This window comes from Pelmatolapia mariae, linkage group LG18 (genome assembly GCF_036321145.2).
Source record: "Pelmatolapia mariae isolate MD_Pm_ZW linkage group LG18, Pm_UMD_F_2, whole genome shotgun sequence".
Lineage (NCBI taxonomy): Eukaryota > Metazoa > Chordata > Actinopteri > Cichliformes > Cichlidae > Pelmatolapia > Pelmatolapia mariae.
The window spans coordinates 26,913,152-26,935,784 of record NC_086243.1 but is presented as its reverse complement, the minus strand read 5'-3'; the positions used below and the strand labels follow the sequence as shown (position 1 = coordinate 26,935,784).

The window sequence follows — 22,633 nt, the reverse complement described above, 5'->3', positions numbered from 1 at the left end:
TTATCCCCACTTAAAATATTTTTACAGAACTATTGTAATATTTGCTGCCATTTCTGCTGTCCTCTTGGTCAGCTTACTCTTACAAAAGACATTTTTAATGTTAATGAGATTTTTTTAACAGCATAAATAAAGGTTATATAAAAGTCACTGCCAAAAACTGATTGCGGCTTCTACCTTGTTACACGAATGTTGTTTGTGGCTCAAGATGGCTTTATGTCATCCATAAGGGATGCATTTGACATATGTTTCACATATTATAGCCCAACAAGTTACTTATAGCAGTTTAAATACGAGCAATCAGTTTTTGGCAAATACCGGAAATCAGTTTTTGGCAGACAATCACTTTTTGGCACAACACCGGCACACCTGCGGCGCATCGGACGTCATCAGTGGGAGCATTTATGGAGTCGAGTGACGGACGTCTGGTGTCGGAGCATTATCGTTTCCACAAGCGGTAACGTGTTTATAGCCCCCTACCCTTGTAAATATTCCCTTATCACTGTTATTAAATCAGCATCACCGCTATCCCGAGCCCGTGTGTGTTTCTGCCACTAAATCCACCCGTTTAATCTACCTAACAAATTTGTTTTGTTGTTGTTTTATTAACTTTTCATATACATATGCATTCAAAGCCTTTTTTTTGGAAAAGGTTGAACTTTATTTTCAGACTTTATCAACATATTTAAATAAGTGTAAAAAGGGCAATGAAGTAGATTCATGTGTTCACTTTCGCAATAAAAGAATGTGCGGTTTCAATAGGACAAACGTGACAGTGCTCCAGGTTAAACAATGTGCTGCTGTTGTTGGTGTAAAACATTTCATGCTGTACATTGGAGCTATGAAAGCCAGAGACTGTACATTGCCTTCCTTTATCATACTGACACTGTTGTTCTGCACCGAGATACCAGGTAAGAAATGTTATGTCTAAATAACCAGAAAGCAGTTTAGGATTTAAAAAAATCCTAAACTGCTTTTAAAAATTTCAGTCTAAGTGAAAACTGTGATAATTGTGATATTAGTGTGGATGGGTTTGCATCATTTCTTTTGCACAAATTTACAAAATGATCAATAATGCTTGAAAATATATTTCAGTGATATTCTATTATGTGACTTCTGTTCTTTCCAGGGTGCAGTGCAGTGACTTTTGTGTTTGTACAGAAGGGAAAGGATGTACTTCTTGATGTGAAGGAAGATGAAATTCCAAAATATTTGTTTATTTTTCAATGGACATTTAAGGTTGACAATATTTTAATAACATTTTCACTTGGTAGAGAACCAACAGTCACTGATGATTACTCTGGAAGTGTTGAGTTTTCTGTGAGAAATCACTCTGTGAAACTGAAGAATCTTCAAGAGTCAGACAGTGGAGTTTATACTGCACAAGTGATAGGGCCTCAAGCTAACTGCCAACTTTATGCAGACGATGGAGTTATACACGTACCAGCTAAGTCACCTGGCGAAGCAGCAGACACCTTAACCGTACATCTAAATGATGTCCAAAAATGGCTGGAACAAAATCATCTTGTATTGATTAAAAAAACTGTTTCTATGTGTTTTTCTATTAGGAAACGAAGTTCATCTGATGATTTTAAAGTCAAGTTAGGGAACGACGAAATAAAGGAGGTCAAACATTTTAAGTTTTTAGGAATAATTTTAGATTCACATCTTAAATTTGACAAGCATGTAAAGAAGATTTCTAAGACAGTCAAGGCTAATCTGAATTGTTTTAAGTTAATTCGGCACTATATACCCCCTTCAGCAGCTCAGTTATTTATGCATTCCATGATATTCTCTCATTTTTCATATTGTATGACAGTTTGGACCCAAGCAGCACCATCTACAATTCAGCCTTTGGTATCCTTATATAAGCAATCTTTAAAAATAATGGATAAAAAATCTGTATGGTGGCATCACTGTCACATTTTAAAGAAATATAATCTACTTGGTTTTAAGAGTTTTAATCATTTGTGTTTTCTTAAATTATTTTTTAAATGTATAAATAGGATGGCCCCAGAGTGTCTCAATAGATACATCCAGAGACAAGATAGTAATCGTATTACTAGGAGCAAGGTGACGGCAACTGCAAGATATTATATCGCAGATCTACATTCGGTCAGTCAGCTTTTTCCATAAAGGCTTGCCATCTGTGGAACACACTTCCAACCAAAATCAAATTGATTACAGACATCAGATCCTTTACACTGAAGGTTAAAGTTTGGTTAAAAGGAAATCAGAGATGTAGTCATTTTAACTAATGATGTTAATTTTATTTTAAATTATTGTCTACTGATTGTAATTGTATTTATGATGTAATTTGGTTGTATGAAAATATATTTTTTATTGTAAAATGTACCTATTTTGATTGTAAGCCCAACAAGGGACAATTGTTGAAAATTAGCAATAGTTATAAACTTATGTGCGTTACATCAGTTTCATGTTTTGTACTTGGACTATGTTAAACTGCACTGTCCCTTTTAAGTAAAATAAATAATAAAATAAATACAGTAATATTAACTGAATAGAACATCATGGTTCAAGGTAAGTATTGCAACTTGTCACACATTGATGGAGAGTAACCACTGATGTGTATTTTACATTAAACACCTCCTCCCCCCTCAGATCCAGTGTCACCGGTCGACCTGACTGTCAATTCTGTGTCCAGCAGCTCAGACTCGTGTAACCTCACGGTGACCTGCAGCACAAAGCACGCTCACATCAGCAGCATTTTTACGTGTGACACCACAACCTGCTATCAGGAAGGAAGAGAGCAATCAGAGGTTACGACCTCAGGTGCTTCTCTCCATGTTTACCTGTCAAATCTATCAGTCATCTGTGACCATAGCAACCAGGTCAGCTGGACCAGAGACATGAAGAACATTGAACATATTTGTGCACCACTGGCCGGTAAGACTGAAAGAGAAAGTGTTGATGATGATCATTTAGATGTTTTTCTTAAAATAACACTTCTTTCATTTAAAGAAATTAATAATTGACGTGGCCTTCTCACACCAAGAGTGAATTATAACTTCACAGAAAGAGAATGAATATTTTTCTGGATGCTATTTTATTGTTTTTGACCACTAGTTTAAGAGTAAAACCAGCAAATTAAGTTATTTGTATACCTGCTTTGCACATTGTCGGTCTATAAAATTTAGACAAAACAATCACTACTAGTCAAATTCTGTTAGAGAAATAAATTTTTCTTTACATCTAATTTACTCAGAGTGTTTTTACATTTAAGGTCTTTTGAGTATTCTTTGTTTGTTTATTTTACCTTTTCTTTATGTTGCAGGTTGTGGGAGTCTCTCTGATGGTATATCTGTCTGTTTGGTAAAGACGGTTGTTTTCTCTGTGCGTCTGATCATCATGGTGTTTCCTGTCATCAGTGTCCACATCATAGAGAAAGTTGAGAGGCAAAAATAAGTACTGCATCAATTACACTGTACATATAGTTCACAGCCTTCTATAAAAAACTTTAATAAAAGTTTTTCTTTTTTAAAACTTCTTCTCTAACCACTGGTATCCTGTTTCGTTGTTTGTAATTTGTTGTATATGCTGTATAAAACCCACATATATGCTCTGAGTGTTGTTCATTCCCTATGTTACAAAAATATCATTAATATGATTTAGAAATTTTGAAAACAAGACTTTGCAAGTCCTTTATAGTAAAGGTTTTACAGTTTTACAGACTAGAATTGACTTATATTCACTCATCACTTGATAATTTTATACTAAATGTAAAATTAATGCAATTAAGTGCAAACATAGTACATATAAACATGGTCACGTTAAAATGGGTCAAAAAAGACACTTGTGATAAAAGTGCTGAATAAGTTATAAAAAATAAAGGTTATGTATCACTTTTTAAAGAAAATTGTGTTTTTAAAGTTTTTTTCTTAAATACAAGTTTCTTCTCTCTTGGATTGGCTGGAGTGTGTTTCTGATTTTCAATTCAATTCAATACAATTCAATTCAATTTTATTTATATAGTGCCAAACCCCAACAAAAGTCGTCTCAAGGCACTTTATATTGTACAGTATATCCTATAATAATAGATACAAAGAAAAACCCAACAATTATATCACTGTGTTTCTTTTCCACAATGTAGCGTTAACATCTCTGAACCCTGAACTTTCTTCAATGTGACCAGAAGAGGGCAGCGAGTGACTTGTGATGTGGGCTGCATGGAGCTCATAGGTTTAGAAATTTTATTTTCAGCTGTTAATATATAAACTTTCTCATTTATGTTTAGTTGGGGGGATTTTGGGGGATGTTCATAACTACTGTACAGGATAAATCCAGCAAGAACTGAATCCAGAATTTCACATTATCAATGAAAAACCCACAGACATCTGATATTTCATGAAGCACATGAACTCACTAACTCTCACACATGACCCCAAAAATCTGCAGGAAGAAATCAATAAAAGTTTGTTCCTGCAGGCTGATACTGTCAGACTGAGTCATGGCTTCTCTTTTGTCATCTCTTTCTGCTCAAAGGCAGTGTTACTGTGAAACCATGGCTATCTCAGAGCTAAAACTAGCACAGCTCACAGATAGTTCACTTTTGCACTGTTGGTCTGTATAGAGGAAGAATGCAGCTGTGAGAAGGGGCTGACCCTGTTCTGCTGTCAGTGGTGTAAAACACTTCCACTTTGTTGGATTTCAGAGAAACCTCGAGACTCTAGAATGTTTTTCTTTGTGATTCTTGTGTTGCTGTCCTGCACTGAGGCTGAAGGTAGGAAAAAAATGTCTAAATATTAGCACACATATAGTAGCAGAGATTCCTTAATGCGACAGGGACATAACTGACAAAGATGAAAAGTGCAAATGTTTTCTTTTATAATAGTGTTCACTACAAAAGGTATCTTTCATTTTATTGCAGCGGGTAAAAGACTTGATTAATGTCTCAAACTACATTAGTCAAGAGTTTAATGAGAGCTGTGTCTTTGACAGGCTGAATAAGCTCTGACAAGTTAGTCAATCTAAAAACAGTCACTTCCTTTCTTGCAGTGACTCAGTTTCCTGGTTCTGAAAGAAAATAAAACCAACACATCCGAAGCACATGCAAGAAGGTTATGTTCCCGTGTAAACCAGTGTGTCCTAACAGGCCAATTTTGTTTTTGGTGGGAGGGGAGGAAGAAAAGCTTATGGAAGAAATGTCATTATGTCTCAGATAATGTTTTTTCAAAATAGTTCTCTGTCCTGGGTGAAGATGTGCTATTGAATTAATAAAAGAGAAGTAGCACTGTCCTGTTATATGAGTTATATGTTTGCTAATTAAAGCAAAGAGTATAAGATACATTTATCTGAAAAGTTCAAAACAACATCACAGTTAAAGGCTGATTTCAGGCACAGATGAGGAGCAACTGCTAACAACTTTTCATATTTTGACCTCTTAACAACACTGTGAACTGTGTGAAATCTTATCCTGCTATAAAAGAGGTATTAGAGCTGTTTAATAATTTATTTCAAAGCAACAAATTCCCCATTAATTTCCAATCATGATAAAAAACACTATGAAAATAATTAAAACAAATGAGGTGTGAGTAGAAGACTTTATGTCTTACGTGATTCTTTAGGTCTTTATAAGGTCTGAAAATGTGCTTGTACTTCATGGAATGGACTTACATCAACATCAGTTGTAGCAGTGAAATAGAAACTTAATTTACTACCAAAAACAGTTATTATCAAGATGCAATAGTGTTTGACAGTGGTGAAGGATAGGAGGAGTCACAGACTGGAAACAGACAGTTTGGTTCTGGAAGGCTAAGATTATTTTGGTTGACGTATAAACTAGAATGAAAGATTGCTGGAACTCTTTCGCAGCTGTTAATTTAGTAGTAAGACTAGATTGGTGTCATATATTTGCTCATATCTCAAGATATGAGAGGTGGGCTGTCCAAAGTGAGATGGAAGCTGTATCTCATAACAAGTTCAGGTTTTCCACAACAGCTTTATCTGAAATGTGAAACTGATTATTGTTTGGTGGATGCTACAAACACAAGCAGTTAGTTGTGACTACACAATAATGAAAATAATCAAACAATAGGGAGGAGCAGCAGGTGGTGTCAGGGGAGGTTGACCAAAAAAGATGGTCTCCATCGTCCAATCATGCCTCCCCCTGTGTGAGTAGGCTACCGGGACCTGACCAAAGCGCTTTGTGAGGTGGAAGCAGCAGAAGGCAGGTGAAAAGCTGTGGTGAAAAAAAATATAATAAAAAAACAAAACATTCACAACACTGCAACGCCGTGTGTGTCAGGTCCTTTTTCTGTTGCATTTGTGTTTGATTTAACATAATTGCAGCTGGATGTTCATGACTGATTTGTTTTGTTTTTCCTTTTATTTTAGGTCTCCAACATGTGTTTGTGCTGCATGGAAATGACTTACACTTAGATATAGAGAAACCTGTTGAACTTGGCGAACAGACAGATTTGTTCTGGAAATGTAATTCCAGTATCAATATAGCTAAATATGTTGTTAATAAAGATCCAGTAGTGTATAACAAATATGCAGGAAGGGCTGAGGTCTTTGGACAAAATTACTCTTTGATATTAAAGAATGTAAAACACAATGATAGTGGAGATTATGCTGCAGTTGTGGTCAGCGAACAAGAGCAAAGGGTAGCTGAATACAAGGTCATAGTTCAAGGTAGGTTTCATTTTTCATTATTATTTTGAAGTGTTAACATGTCATAGATCGGTTTTACATACTTACACACCTGTTGTTCCCCAGATTCAGTGACTCCTGCCAAGCTGACAGTGGAGTCTGTGTCCAAGTGCTCAGATTCCTGTAACCTGACTGTGACCTGCAGCACAGTGGACTTTAACGTCATAATTACAGATGAAAAACTGAAATAACCAGACTTGCTGTGTGATGTTTGCATGTTGTCCCCATGTCTAACTACATGTCTTTGGATTGTGAGAGAATCCACAATCCAGTCCACATACTTGAATGTTGGAAGGGCCTTCAGTACTTGAATTGTGAATCAGCTGTTCTGCATTTAGTGAGATGCCACACAAATTATTTGTGCCACTCCAAAATAAGCAATTTCTGCCCACTATAAAGGAACATCACAGCCGGATACCTCCAGGTCTGACAGCAGCAGGTTTATCACTCCTGTTTTCTACCTGGAGACAGCAGTCACGTCATTGTTCTGACACACAACACAAAACTATCCACAACACGACACATTAACTACACAATCCAAACATGCTAAACATCACAAACCTCCCACATCTCCAAACTCGCTATCTCTCTATCTTCTGCTGTCTTTCACTCTCTCTCTCTCTCTCTCTCTCTCTCTCTCTCTCTCTCTCTCTCTCTCATCGTGTGCCAAAGTCATCGTGTGCCATAAAGTGATTGCCGTCAGTGGGAGCGCTTAGCTGCTTAAAGCTGTAGCGCCCAGATTACTTATGTAGACAGCTACTTCCGTGCAACTGATATTACGCGTGGTAAGCTGAACACAGCTTCAACTTTGTTGAAAAATGGTAACGCGACCGCACCGCTTTTTCTTGTTAGTAACGGTAATGGCGTTGTAACGATAGAAATAGTAATTAGTTAGATTACTCGTCACTGAAAAAAGTAACGCCGTTAGTAACGCAGTTACTGGTAACACTGTTATTCCTATCACTGTTTGTAACTAAAGCAACCAGGTACATTACCATAATGAACTTTAAATGAAACAACTCAGATGTCATTGAAGTGCAGACTTTAAGCTTTAATTCAGTGGGTTCAACAAAAGACTGTATAAAATGTGAGGAAGAAAAGTTTTTTAGTTCCTCACAATGAATTCATTTCAGGAGCTCAAGATTAAATGGAAAAGTTGAATAACTGAAAATAAAATATTAATTTCTAAAATCTTCCAAACACAAGCACCACACCTTAGATCAACTCCAGGCCTTTTATCTGCTTAATTGATAATAAAATACGAAGGAATTGCTCACACCTGTCCATGAAATAGCCTTCGAGTCAATTGTCCAATTACGTTTGGCCCTTTAAAAAGAGTGTGGGACATGTTAAGGAGCTAAAGGAGGAGAGTCTACACATGTCCATGTCCATTATATAACTGTAATTGGAATGCTTTTCAGTAAACATGTTTAAAAAAATTGTGCCAGTGTCCAAGTACTGGTACAATTATTTGGACATTGGCACCTAACTGTATATATACTTCAGTCCTACCTGTGTCCTTTGTCATGGTGTCGCTTGCTGCACTCTGTGTTTTTTGCTGTCAGGCCTGTGAGTTTCCCAGTGATGCTTCCTGTCTGAAGTTTTGGTTTCGTGTGTTGTTTGGAATCTAATTTAGTCACAATAAAGGCTCACTTTTTCCTCTGGAATGCTGAATATAGTTGGGATACATTCAGAAATAAATGACCTGTATTTCTGAAATGTAAAAGATTTCTTGAGTCAGACAAAATAAACTGTACTTCCAATTTGTTTAGTGTGTTTCATTATTTCTGCTCATGTCTGCAGGTATCTCCATCTGTGTGGTGAAGACAGTCGTGTTCTCTGTTGGTCTGACCATCATGGTGATTGCTGTGATCAGTGTCCACATTATGGAGAAGATTAAGAAGCGAAAATAGAGAAGAGGCTTTCCACTTACACATAACTAATATGGTTTTAGAAAATGTTGAAGTTATAGATACCAGTGGTACACTGTAAGAAAAAGTCCTAATATAAAAGTATTTTACTGTGTATTTTACAGTTTTGTTCTGTTCTTCTAGAATATCATTAAATTTACATAAATAGACTGTGATTTCACATTTCAAATGTAAATTAATGTAAAATCACTGTAATGTAATAAAACATAATTTTCTTGTTTTTTAAATGTATTTGTCTGTACATATGCATATTTAGATTTTTAAAATACATTCACAAATGTATTTTAACAATCTTTAATGTCATAATTTCACAAATATTTGTCCGTTATTTGAAAGATTGTACTGTTAATTTCAAATGTAATGCTGTGGAAAAGACTTTTTTAACATCAAATAATTTTTACTATTAGTGCTATTTAGGGCGATTGTGGCTCAAGAGTTGGCAGTTTGACTTGTAATCAGAAGGTTGCCGGTTCGAGCCCCGGCTCGGACACTCTCAGTTGTTGTGTCCTTGGTCACGACTCTTCGCCTACACTCAAAAAACAGATTCAGGTCCTTCTTTCAAAGAACACATACAAATTTTGTTAGTTGTTCAGAAATGTAATTAAAATATACCAAATTAATTTGATTTTCTTTGTGTAAACTTAAATGTATTCTGAACCAGCAGTGGCTGATTCTGAACACAAAATGAATGAGTTTGTTGGGGTACTGGGGGTAGGGGGTGTACATTTTTGCACATGCGCATTTGTATACTCAAAGAAAAAAATTCATGCCCCTCTTTAAGCTGAAACATTTTTTTTAATCTCACTCAACGTAAATGTAGCACTCCAGCGTTACTGCAATTATTATTTGTGTGGTAAACATAAATTATTTTCTCTCAAAGCGGTCTTTGTTACAAGAACACAAAGTTATTGAGTTACACAACGGTCCACCCTCTTTGAAAATTTTGCGCTCTTTCAGGATCACCTAACGGAATGCAGCTGCTCTTGGCCGCTCTGTACTTTTTGGATAAAACTACACCTTCAGGTAAGGTAACATATTAATTTTTTATATAACCAATTGTGTATTTCCCTATGAGCTGAATGTAGAGTATTGCTATTTATCATAGAAGCAGTTGTTTTTTGAACTTTTGGTGCTGCTACCATTCTCTTCTCTGCTGGAATACTATTTTTTTTTTGGACAAAATAGACAGGTCTTTTCAAAAGTGCCTTGTTTTAGAGGAGAAATTATGTAGCCACCAACTTTTAAGTACTCAGAGCTTGTGATAGCTTAGTAGCAGCTAGCCAGCTGCCATGAGCTCAATGAAAGATAATGTCCTAAGGCTAACTTCATTCTTACTGTTTTCTTTTTATAATCTAATAATGTGGCATTCTGTGTTTATTATTATATAAGGCCATATTCTAGTACAAATTATTGTTTTGAGGTGTCTTTAATTTTACTGAGGGTGCTACCAAAAGTGAACCATGTGGCTGTAAGAGTAACTCCAGTCAGCACAATGTGCACTCCTGTGATGTTCAAAACGATTTATTATTAGAACTAATTTCTTTACTTTTCATTTGTTAGATTATCAGAAAATGCTATGTCAGGGGGAAGCGTTGGAAGGAGAGGCCGATTATAGTCGCTGGGTTGCAGTTAAACCTGCAATGGAAGATCATCATGTGATTATGACAACACCTGAAATACAGACTTTAATGTAACATCAACAGTAGGGCTGGGCGATATGGCCTAAAATTCATATCGCGATATAATTTGAAGCATGTGCGATAACGATATATATCACGATATATTCTTTTCTTCTGTATAACGTATTTTCCAAACTATAAGGTACACTTAAAATCCTTTAATTTTCTCAAAAATCGAGAGTGTGCCTTATGTATGAATTCTGGTTGTGCTCACTGACCTTGAACCGATTTTGGCGTGTAGAAATCTGTTAAAAAATGTTTTAGTACAACTTTGGTAAGCCTGCTGATGGACTGCTTGATGGATTGTCAGAGCATTACGGCTGCCGTAGTGAGGAGTAATCTGGGTCCAAAACTCCGTCCTCTTCAGGTCCCAAAGTCAAACGAACACTGAGAGTTAAAAACAGTCTAAATTCTTTCATCTTTAATTAAATCATCAGCGTTGCTGCTTTATCGGGTGTAACAATTAAGTTTAACATCCATGCATCCATGAAAACAGAATTTATTAAATTTAACAGAGTTAGAAGTTAACAGGAAGTTAGCTCGCTAGTTTATACCTAAACATTTCATACCATGTTCTGACAGAGATTTTTGAAACTAATTAAAACGTACAGCTCTGCTACCACTTCCAACATAAGTGAAGACAGAAACACTAAACAGCAGTGGCGTTTGCAGGGTTACCGAAGTTGGACTACCTGGTATATAATGTTGTGCTACGTGATTGCTAGCGACACAGCTATGTTAGCATAACATTAGCACAGTGAAGCTGGAGGATGAACGGCAACTTTTTTTCCACTCGATAAAAGTTAACGTGAGGGATTCTGGTGGTCAGGGACAAATGCAATCGCATAGCAGGATGCTATACACGGGCCAAACTTCAGTCAGGAGAACATAATTTACTGGTGATAATGCTTGTAGCCACTGTGATACTTTCTACCAAAACAGGCGCAGCTTGATGACATCATCAACATGCGATATCGTGATATAGTCAAAATCTCTATCGTTGGCCAAATCTATATCGTTTCTATCGTATATCGTTTATATCGCCCCCTCCTAATCAACAGCTTCAAAAATGCTCTGATGAAATGATAATGATAAATGATAAGTGATGCAACAGAAACAATAATGGTTATGAATAATAACAATAACAGTAAAAACATCCTCCTTTTCACATAGGGGAGGGCACTGGAGAACCAGTGAACCCATATGGAAAAGAAATAGTGAAAACTTATAAAAGACTTGCATAAAATGTATAACATTCTTCTATTAAGACTTGAGCATACTGTGGGTATAAGAGGCACTGCCCTTAAGTGGTTTAAATCTTATCTCGCTGACAGGTCATTCTCGGTTAATTTGGTCAACTTCTCGTCTTCCTCTGTACCTGTACGCTGTGGTATGCCTCAAGGATCCTTATTAGGCCCTATTCTCTTCTCACTATATCTGCTCCCTTTTGAAGCAATTTTTCAGAAGTATAATATTGCCTTTCATTGCTATGCTGATGATATACAGATTTATTTTTAGACTACTGATGATCCTGCTATGTCTTTTCATTATTTTCGTGAATGCATGAGGTTAAAGATAGGTTCAAGAATAATTCTCTTGTCCTGAACGAAAAGAAAACAGAGATTGTGGTGTTTGATAGTAAAATCCCCCGCGACCAATTGTGTGCTGCTCTGATGCCCTTTGCTAGCTCCCCTTCTCATTATGCCAGTAATTTGGGCATATTACTGGATAGCTCGTTTAAATTTGACAAGCAAGTGTCTGCCGTAGTGAGGTCTAGTTTTCATCAGCTGCGCCTCATTTCTAAGGCCAAGCGCTATATTCCGCATAATGACCTGGAAAAACTTATTCATGCATTCATGACTTCCAGGTTGGACTACTGCAACTCTCTTTACATTGACCTTTCCTCCCCCCTTCTCCTTAGATTGCAGACTGTCCAGAATGCGGCAGCACGCCTTTTGACGAGTTGCAGGAATTTTTCCTCCATCACTCCTGTTCTTGCTGGCTTGCACTGGCTGCTTGTCAGATACCTATATTCAATTTAAAATACTACTTTTCACGTACAAAATTATCAATAACTTGGCGCTGAGCTACCTCAATGAGCTTCTTAGGTTACACACTCCTGTCAGAGCACTTAGATCTGCTACCCAACTTCTTCTGGAGCAACCTCATTCTCGGCTGAAGTCTCGGGGCGACCGTGCGCTTGCTGTAGCTGCCCCAGTCTTATGGAACAATCTTCCTGTTGCTATCCGGGCATCTGACTCTATGCCATTGTTTAAATCACGGCTGAAGACTTATTTATTTAATGTTGCTTTTCCACCTAGCTAATATTTGGTGTGCATTGATACATTTTTATCCGTTATGCTTTGTTAACTACTTTTATGTATTATGATTGTCATGGTTTTATAATTGATACGTGCCAGGTCCTTTCTCCTTCCCTCCCATCTCCTTTTTCCTATTTTATTTTGTCAAGCACCTTGGTATACCCTTGGTTTTTTAGTGTGCTCTATAAATAAAGTTTATTATTATTATTTTATATGGCATTGTTTCTGTTTTTCAGACCTCCTCCACTGAGGATGAACAGTTGAGATCCATTGCAGCAACTGTCATGGGTATTTACACCACCACAAGAGAAGGCAGCCAGAGGATGTGGGAGTTGTCACTGAAGGTACTACATTTATGAACAACCTCGGTGGTGTCATCATGGCATTCATCGTCTTCTTTGAACTGATTTTTGCACTTGATTTAAGCTATCCAAATGACCACAAGTACACTTTGGAGTTTTGTCAGAAGATTTGAATGAATCTGGATGGCCAAATGCTCAGTGCAAAGATGCAGCAAATAAAAATGAAGATGTTTGCTTAGGCAAACAAGACTCCAGCACAAAAGTTGATTTATGCCTTTTTATCTCTTTTTTTTTTTCAAACTGTGACCTTTTTTAAAAAAAAAAACCAAACAAAACAAATGGAATGTCTGCTGTTCTGTTTGAACATTTTAGATGAACATCCTAATGTGAGTGATGTAACCTTTAATCTATACTAATATAGATGGATAAAAGGACTGTGGGATTTTAGCTCAAAAAAAGTTTAATGGTTGTAACCAGCATTTTCTTTTTAATTGCTTTTGGGATTTTCAAAGACACAAAACAAATGTTAACAACTTTGGTGTCTTCCAGTGTTTTAAGGTTGGTGTTCCCGTTTTTATACACTTGTAAAAGTTTGAATGTCATTGGTTTTAGAGAAGTAAAGTTGAGAGTTTTTTCTTATTAAAATACTTCCCCTTTGGTAACACAAAAATGTTCTTAATGAAAACCTTTTATATATACATTATATTTGTATTCAAGTATTGTTGGGTTGTTTAAAATGGTCAGTGACTGGTACTATAGTGTGAACTGTAATGTTTAGAAGGTTATCATTGCGAATTTGCTGAAAAGCTACCTGCAAGTGTTACTGTAAATATATACAATGATTCTTAAGTGAAATCTGATTTTACAAATTGCAGTTTGAAAAAGCTGCAATTTTATACTTTTATACTGAGGGGAGAGATTTGTTTTCAGTCTTGCCTAGTAATACAAAGGTGTTTCCTATTCAGATTTGATATTCATTCAAATGTAAGACAGCACTTTTTTGTTAGAACTTTGATTTGTTAAGGTTAATTTGACCATGTGACATGTATGTTTATTCACAAAATGTTCTGTTTCTGCTGTTAGTTCAAGTGAATAAAATTGAGTTGAAAAAACAAATTAATTTTGTTATTATTTCAATAATTAAATTTGTTTTCTGGTAATTAAAATTATGAGTTAGTTGAACTTAAAAAAATAATTTTAATCCAAAGAAAATCTAGCTCAAATGAATGACATTGTATTGAGTTGAACCAACCAAAACCTTTCACATCTTATTTTTTTTTTTTTTTTTTTTTTTTTTTTAAACCTGTCCCGTTTGGTTCTTTTGCCATCAGAATTATTGTCTAAAGGCGAAGAAAGATGCCCAACGGATTTACTTTACCAAATGGACCATCCCAGCCTTGCCGTAATGGTCCATTTGATTTACCTTTTATTGTTTATTTTATTTTATTTTATTTTTTTTACTTGCTAGATACGGGACAGGGGAAAAGAAAAGGGAGAAAGAAAGAGGGGGGAAAAAACAAAACAAAACAAAAAAAAACAGCGGAGAAGAGGGACGGGGATAAAGGGCAAAAAACAAAAACCAACAAAATAAGCAGACAAAAAATACATATCGATCACCTGGATCACCTGTTGAGAAAGAAAAAAGAAAACAAGCAGAAGAAAACGAGAGTAATAGAATAAACAACATCACAATGATATATGGGAATATAACACTAAATACTTAATATTAAACATTATTGTGCAGCACGTAAGATCGACAGCGCACAGTGTGCTTTGAGGTAGGAGCCAAAAAGGGTGTAGTTTGTGTGTGTGATCACCTGTGTGTACACCTGTGAGCATGAGCGCGCTTGTATTTAAAAGGTTCCTTAATGTAATGATCTGCTAGAGGGTGTGGGGGGCCACAGTCCCATCCTCCAGGGCATGAGGCAGGTATGGAGGAGATCAAAACTCCAGACATCCAGAGGCCCCCAGAACACAAGAGACCAAGGAAGACCAACAGAGGGGCAGCCGCGCCACTGTCCCAGAAAGAGCTGAGGAGAGTCCCAGATGAGGGATCACTCAGCAGCCGCGGAGCAGAAGCCAGGGGGGGTTGCAGTGACGTGCCCGTGAGCTCCGCCGGCAGCCAGCTGTGCCTGAGTGACCGAGCCCCAGGCCGAGAGGCCGAGGGCACCCCACCCCCGAAGTGGCCCGAGCGAGCCCCAGGTTCCAGGCCCCGATAAGCAGCCACCAAGGAGTGAGCCGGTGTGTACCCGGACGCCCACCCCCGGACACAAAGAACCACCAACGCATCGATGTCTGAGGGTGTCTGCCACCGGCAGGGGAAGTGGTGGGGGGAGATAGGCCTCCAAACCTTGGAGGGCCTGAGATGTCCCCAGAGAGGTGGCGTCTGATACCCAACCTGACATATAGACACAGACATACAGGCACACTCAAATACAAACATCCATTCCCACCCTCATGCTCTCATAGGCAATTACTCCACACTCAACCAATGTGGAGACAGACATAAAGAGACGCTGTACACACAATCACACTCCCCAAGCGTACTCTAAGAACCGGGTCTAGGTACCCTTGCCCCTGGAGGGGGAAACTGCACCCAGACCCAGGTGGTGTTACCCTTTTCCCTGCAGTGGGGAGAAGCAGACTGCCCTGACTCTGCAGCAGCAGGGAGGCCCCACACACCAGACCCCAGTCGGACGGCCAACTCCTCCTCCTAGCCCCCCCGCTCCAGCAGGCCGCAGAGACCGGGGGTGTGAGAAGACTCCAAACCTCCCTCTACCCGCTCATATGTAGTGTTGATGTATATGTGTTCTAAGGTGCAATTAAAACCCAGGAGGGCATGGAGCTACCTGCCAGAGAGCAGCAGGTAAGCGCATAGCCCCTCCTGATAGCCCTCAATGTCTACGTGTATTTAAAATTGAGAGGTGGGCAACGACGCCAGGGGTGAGGTGTACACCCTGATGGTAATTTGGAGTCCGTGTTGTGAGCCCACCCCCAAGATCCTATATGTATGTGTTATGAGAGTGTGAGTAATGTGAATGTCTAAGTTGTGAGATAAAATTGAGGCAGAGGCAGCCAGAAGGGGACAGAGGGGGGGGATGCCTCCTCTGCACCCTGGTGACACACCCCTACCCCAAGGCCCTGCATGTGTGGGTGATTGTGGTGGAGCGGGAAGAGGGAGGCAGCTGGAGATGGGGAGGGAAGAAAGGGAGGGGCAAGTGACCCCTCCCTGGGGCCAGCTCCCCCGCTGACCCCAGTAGGCACCCCCATGCTCTGCAACCCGCCAGGGAAAGGGGGCCCAGGCCCATCCGGACCAGGGCCCAGTGCAGCAGCGCCGCCCGGCCCCACAGAGCCCGGGACAGCCCACCCGACCCCACTACAGAGAAAACTGCACCCACCCCATCATCCACTCATCTTCCAGACTACACAAGACAATAGACGCCCAGGCTGAGATCTTCCTCCACCTCTCCTATATCTCCCCCTCCTGCAGAGAGAATTCCTGAGGAGAGGAAAGCTCCTGCAAGATGTGACAACCTCCCCCACCAGTTGAAGAGTCCCCCAGGTGGCTCGATGTACTGGCGGCGCCCTGCGCCAGGACCGGGCCCCCATATACCCACCCGCCCACAACCCCAGCAACACACCAACCAGGACCCGAGCCCCCGAGGCCCGGCCAGGGCCCCAGCCCAGAGACGGAGCGCCCCCAGAACCTCACGCCCGTCCCGGACCCACCCAGGGGCAGCCAGGCTACCAGGTCAGTAACTCACGTCCGTCAGCACAGACCCTCCCCTAGCCCCGCTGCACGCAGCCACGAGGAAACCGTCACCTAAGAGCCAACAGAGCCCTTAATTGGCCATGACCGCTACCCCAGGTTGAGCCCCCCAAGGAAGATGCTCCTGGGGAACCCCCCGATGCCCTAAGCCTGTCCCTACCCCCACACCAATTACAACAGTGAAGGTGGGACCAAACTATGACCCCCCACCCCCACTAGGTGATGGAGCTGATCAAAGGAGCCCAGAGCAATTGATCTGATGTGGTGGCAGAGGCTGTATCAAGACTAATGTAATCTAATAGATAATTTCTATACTGGTTAGAATTAAGATTATTTTTATTTTTCCAGTTCATGAGGACTGTTTTCTTGGCTATGCATAGGGCAGTGAAAACCATGTGGGCTATATTCTTTTCTGAAGTGACATTATCTAAGCTGCCCCCTTTCACATCTTATTAATGTAATTTTCTTCCTTTTAAACGTATTTAAAAAATTGTGTTTGACTGACTCAATTTAAATAAATTGTCATGATGTATGTAGATTTGGTTGAACCAAAATATATGTATTACGTGGAAAACCTGCCATCAATCAAATTGAGTTCATCCAATGACTAATTTTTATGAGTGTACTGGTGATGGCCAGAGGGGCCGATGGTGCGATATGGCAGCCTCGCCTCTGTCAGTCTGTCCCAGGGCATGCAATCCATTATTATTTAAACCAACTGTTAACTATATATTTCTGTACATTTAAGTATTATTATTCATATTGCCACATTCATTGACCTTGTTTATAGGTAATTTCATTGTTTAATCACATTAAAATGTTCCTAATTTAATGTTTAAAAGCACTTGAAAAAGGCAAACTCCCATGTAAAATTAGGGCAACAAACTGTATTGTCATTACTGAAAATAACCGTATTTTTATGAGAAAGTTATTTTCTGTTATTTTATGGTGTTATTTTGGCGCCCCAACTGCCGGAATGTTACTGTTTTTCTAGGATTTTTTTTTAACAGTGTAGATAACTACACAGGTTAACACATTTTGGGGGTTTGCTAATTTTTATGCAGATACTGTTTTTGGTTATAGAGCACAAAATTAGGTATTGCAAATGTTATGTAAGTACATATGTTTACACATTTGATTTAGAATTAAATTTCTGTTGAATGTAAACATAACAAACGCTCCACAAGACATGCAAACATGTTAAAAATTCTCAAATATCACACAAGGAATCTGTATCACTTTGTAAATAAAATGCTTGTTGCTCATGTTAAGAACATTACAGAAGATTTCATCTTGAAAGCAAAAGGTTTTGGGGGTCTGACACCTGAACTGAAGAAATTGTCAAATTAGTCAATGTAGGCTAAAAATTTTCATTTTACTTCAATAACTTAGCTTCCTAATGTGGGAAGACAAGGGTAATTAAATAGTTTTAGTGCTTTGTCTGTAAAACTCAGTATTCCCACCATGTTTTGGGGAGCCAAAAGTTGCCAACAACGCCACCTTGGTAATGTAACCCAAGGAAATGAGTAAAAGCATCAGTAAGGCACACTAAGATGACGTAAGAGACATGATTCTACAATTCATAAGATTATGTTTATTAATAGAAAAAAATAATAAAAATTTTAAAACTCTACACATCAAATCACAAAGGGAAGTGGGGTTCAGGACTGAGGATTACCAGAAGGCTTACCAGTAAGGGTTACCAGTACAAGGTAACCATCCTCTCAGTCTCCACAAACCAACCAAGGCTCTGCTGGGACCTGGGAGGAGTCTTTTGGGTGTCGTTGGGATCAGCGAGCATGCATCGAGGAAGGGAGAAAAAGAAATATTAGAGGATATCTTTGTCATCAGTAGGGATGGGTGTCGAAAACCAGTTCTCAACAAGAACCGGTTTTTGATATTCCTTGGAATTGTTTGCCATTTTTGCAAACGATTCCCTTATCGATTCCAGTCGCCGCGAATGACGTCAATACGTTGCGGAGCGTCATTTACCTGGCAGGAAACATGGCGGCTCAAACTCTAAAAAGTTTGGTTATACTTTAAGAGAACGGATGACAACAGGGCAACTTGTAATACTTGCAAAGTAGAGACTTCATTTAAGGGAGGAAACACTACGAATATGCAAAAGCATTTGCTCACAAAACACGCGATAACCTCAAATGAATGTCGTGTTTTTAATTCCGCTCCGGACTCGTGAATCTCAACCCAGCAGCAGCGGTAACGTTTGTACGTCCTCTCCCGTTAATGCGGCAGGTAAATAATCAACTAACAGTGCATATTATGTTAGCGCAATCTGTCTTATTACAAAACCTGCCATTGCTGTGCATTTAGGTGACCATGATGAGAGAGACAGACAGAGTCTGGCTGGCGCTCGCTGGCAGTTCTCGCTGCAGTCTACCGGTAGCGTCTCCTTTCAGGCCAGGATAGACGAATGTCACCGAGCAGTGACTAAGTTTGTGGTAAAAGGCTTGCACCCATTTGCCACAGTATGGGATCAGAATGATGCCACCTTGAAACGAAACCGAAAAAAATATTGAAACCGAAAAAAAATATTGTAACTGAAATAAACTGAAAAAAAAAAATTGTAAGCGAAAACAAAAAAATTACAGTTTCAATTAATTGTTTTTCACTATCAATTTTTTTTTCGGTTTCAATACAAGATTTTTCAGTACATTTATTTCAGTTACAATATTTTTTTCGGTTTCAATATTTTTTTCGGTTTCGTTTCAAGGTGGCATCGTTCTGATCCCATAATGCCCTCGATTTTCGGTAAGTGAATGTGTTTAATTGTAGGCAGGGACATTACTGGATATTCTTGTGTAATTGCTACAGAATAATTTATGTTATACTTTGTTATTGCTACAGAAGAATATTTATTTTATTATTTTACATTTACAATGTTTTTCCCCAGGGACCCTGTGACACCCCATTGAAGAGCCATAGGCTGTGGATCTCTTAAGATCTCACTGTTGGGTTTGTAAGGCCATGCTACTCCTAAATTTCTATCTTGTTCAAAGAGAAGATATAAAACAAAGTTCTAAGCTAATCGACCTTAGTGTTCTCCTTTTTTAAAAAGAATCGATAAGAGAATCGATAAAGAATCGAAAATGGAATCGGAATCGTTAAAATCTTATCAATACCCATCCGTAGTCATCAGACACCTGCACATGGCTTTGCTGGGGAGACCTGACATTAGGAAGGTGGAGCTCGTGGTCCATCTGGAGAGCATAACTATAGAGACACTCAAAAATTGGTTATAGAAAGCTATGCAGTGGTCTCGGAGAAGTACGTCAGCTGTACGGCATCAAACTGAAACCTGGAGCTCAGCCTTTTTTCCTTAAAGACACCTTAAAGAGCCCATTACCTCTGATGGATAAGGTTAAGCAGGAGCTGGCTCGTATGGAACAACTGGGGGTGATCAGCAGAAGTGAGGAGCCAACTGACTGGTGCTCAGGCATGGTGGTGGTGCCAAAGAAGACAGAAGCCGTGCGCATAAGTGTTGACCTTACACACCTTAATGAGTCTGTGTGTCGAGAGAAAATGATACCGCCATCGGTGGAGGAAGCACTGGGCAGATTGGCTAGAGCTAGCATATTCAGCAAGCTGGATGCTAACATGGAGTTCTGGCAAATACCTCTGATGGAAAATTCAGCCAAATACACCACTTTCATCACACAGTTCAGGCGTTATTACTTCAAGAGACTGCCCTTCAGGATTGCTTCAGCACCAGAGCATTTCCACAACAGGATGGTCACAGAGGTTACAGATGGCATGGAAGGGGTGGTTTGCCACATGGACGACATGCTAGTCCGGGGCAGAAAACCTACCTTCTTGTTGTGGATTACGCCTCGAGATTTGTGAAGATTCACACCTTCAAAGTTAGAGGATGCAGAGGGGCAATCCATCATCTCAAAGGGATTTTTGCACGTCACGGTATCCCTGAGCAGCTGGTTACACATGATGAAGCACAGTTTTCAGGGGCAGTTTTTGAGACATCACGAGCAGCCCAAAATATCCCCAAAGCAATGGCAAAGCCGAACGAGCAGTTAAGACTGTCAAGAATCTATTAAGGAAAGCCCTGATCCACACTTGACTCTATTACAGAGCCACCCCACTGAAGAATGGCTACAGTCCAGCCCAACTCTCGATGGGGAGACATCTTACAACCACAGTGCCAACACTGCCATCTCTGCTTGACCCTGCACTTCCTGATAGTGTGGTTGTTGCCACGAGGGAGAAGGAGAGGAGGACTAATGAGGCACAGTCATACAACCTTTGTCATCGCGCACAAAGCCATGACGGGCTCAGTCCAGGACAAGAACTGTGGATCACAGACGAGAGAGCCAGTGGCGCCGTTATTGGCAGCCAAACAACACCACGACATTATCTCGTAGAGGGACCTCATGGGAGAATTAGCCAGAACTGTTGGCACCTTGTTCCCATGAAATAACCTCCAGACCAAACTGAGAGTGATAGTGGGGAGTCAGAATCTGTGGGAGCCAGGGAGCAGTGCTGTACGGACATTCCAGAGACAATTTCTCCAGAACTTCCATCTACACCCAGAATAAGATCTGTGAGACCAACCAGACTGGACTTGTGACTGGTCACATGAAAGAACAGGTTTAGATAAGAATAACCCTCTTTCATAGTAATCTTTGCACAGTAAGGGGTAAAGGTAAAAGCTAAAGTTTGTCATATTCAAATATATATGTTCAGAAGTTGAGAAATGCCGGATATGGGATGAGATAGATTAGTAAGAGTTTGTTTTACTGAATGTTAATTAGAGTTAAGGGTTTTGATTGTATAATATTTCTTACAGGTAAGAATAGGAACAGACCTTCCAGCCACAGAGGCAGAATAACCCTCTATGGTCTGTTGAGTCAGTGGTAGTCTACCCATTGATTCTAGAAAGGGGAGATGTGGTGTAATTGCATTGCACAGTAGGATGTTAACAGAGCCAGTCAGTGTAGTTAGGCATGACGGCAGGTAGAGGGCAAGACCGGTGGGTTTGAACACAAATGGAATGTTATGTTGAACCGAGTAAGAACGGCCGATTAAAGAGTTGGTTATGAATCATTACAGTGGACCTGTGTATTATTAAAATAACACGACACTTCTCACACTTAAGACTGAATTAAAAACTAAAAATACATGCTCAAAAATGTAAATGTAAGTATGCGGAAACACATTAGATCATTCTGGGGGAAAATCATTCTGGATACATTTACTGATGATGACTGTGTAATGTGTTAGGCATAAAAGGATGTCACATCATTTGATGGAAATAACAATTATCAACCTACACAGGGCTAAATTCAGAGACATCCCAAAAGTGAAAAAATGATGGGACAGGCTAAACCATTTGGCTGAAATTTCATTGCAGCAACTCAAAACGGTACTCAGTGCTTTCTATGGCTCCCACACGCTCGTATGCATGCCTACAGCATTGGTGATACTCTTACTGTGACAATGGTAAGGAAAACAGTCAGAAAACATGAGGAGGGATAAAATGTCAGTGGCCTCCACCTGTAAAACCATTGCTGTTTTTGGTTCTATCATTTCTGCCTCTCTAGTGCACCTGCAGTTAATTTTATTAACACTAAAGCAGCTGTTTGAGCAGTGCATTTTAATAACTTGAAAGTGGGTTTTATTGTTTTTCACATACTACTGTAGTTTATCAATGAAAAAAATTACAGGCTTTGGGGTAAAAGAAGCAAACTAAATCATTTCCATATAGTGCACACCATCAGTAACTGCATTTCATATTCTGTTAGAGAAACTCGTGAGTGTCACAGTTTGGGTCTATTTTGTTTTTGGGGTTTTTGCCTGTTCTTTGTGTTTTAATATTCTCAGTTGGTTTGATCATCATGTTGCTTGTCATCACTGTAGCGAAATTTAAGAAAGAAAAATTAATTGTGCAGTGCTTACCCACTGCACATAGAGCTTCCACACTTTTATAACA

The 22,633-nt window shown here is 39.4% G+C and overlaps 1 pseudogene; it reads left to right on the top strand.

Moving 5' to 3' along the window:
- Positions 1 to 838: 838 nt before the first annotated feature.
- On the top strand, positions 839 to 8,582 carry LOC134616172 (uncharacterized; annotated as a pseudogene).
- Positions 8,583 to 22,633: the final 14,051 nt, after the last annotated feature.